Below are 335 nucleotides of genomic sequence, written 5' to 3' on the forward strand. Positions count from 1 at the left end.
AAACTTTATTTAAGTTGGTATAAAATAATTATTTTTTTAACTTTATTTATATAGGTATAACATTAATTCATTTTTTAATTTTATTTATGTAGGTACAACATTAATTATTTTTTTTATTTTATTTATGTAGGAATAACATTAATTTTTTTTTAAATTTTATTTATGCAGCTATAACATTAATTATTTTTTTTATTTATGTAAGTATAACATCAATTAATTTTTTAACTTTATTTATTTAAGTATAACATCAATTAATTTTTTAACTTTATTTATGTAAGTATAACAGTAATTAATGTTTTAAACTTTATTTATGTTGGTCTAAAATTAATTTTTTT

General features: G+C 12.5%; 1 protein-coding gene across 1 annotated transcript in view; it reads left to right on the forward strand.

Moving 5' to 3' along the window:
- The window catches only part of LOC106678475 (PTS-dependent dihydroxyacetone kinase 1, dihydroxyacetone-binding subunit DhaK), a 40696-nt gene that overhangs the window by 16129 nt on the left and 24232 nt on the right, over positions 1–335 (forward strand). The gene's annotated exons all lie outside the window — the stretch shown is intronic.

Source organism: Halyomorpha halys, unplaced genomic scaffold (genome assembly GCF_000696795.3).
Source record: "Halyomorpha halys isolate HHAL.00 unplaced genomic scaffold, Hhal_1.1 Scaffold145.1, whole genome shotgun sequence".
Taxonomy (NCBI): domain Eukaryota; kingdom Metazoa; phylum Arthropoda; class Insecta; order Hemiptera; family Pentatomidae; genus Halyomorpha; species Halyomorpha halys.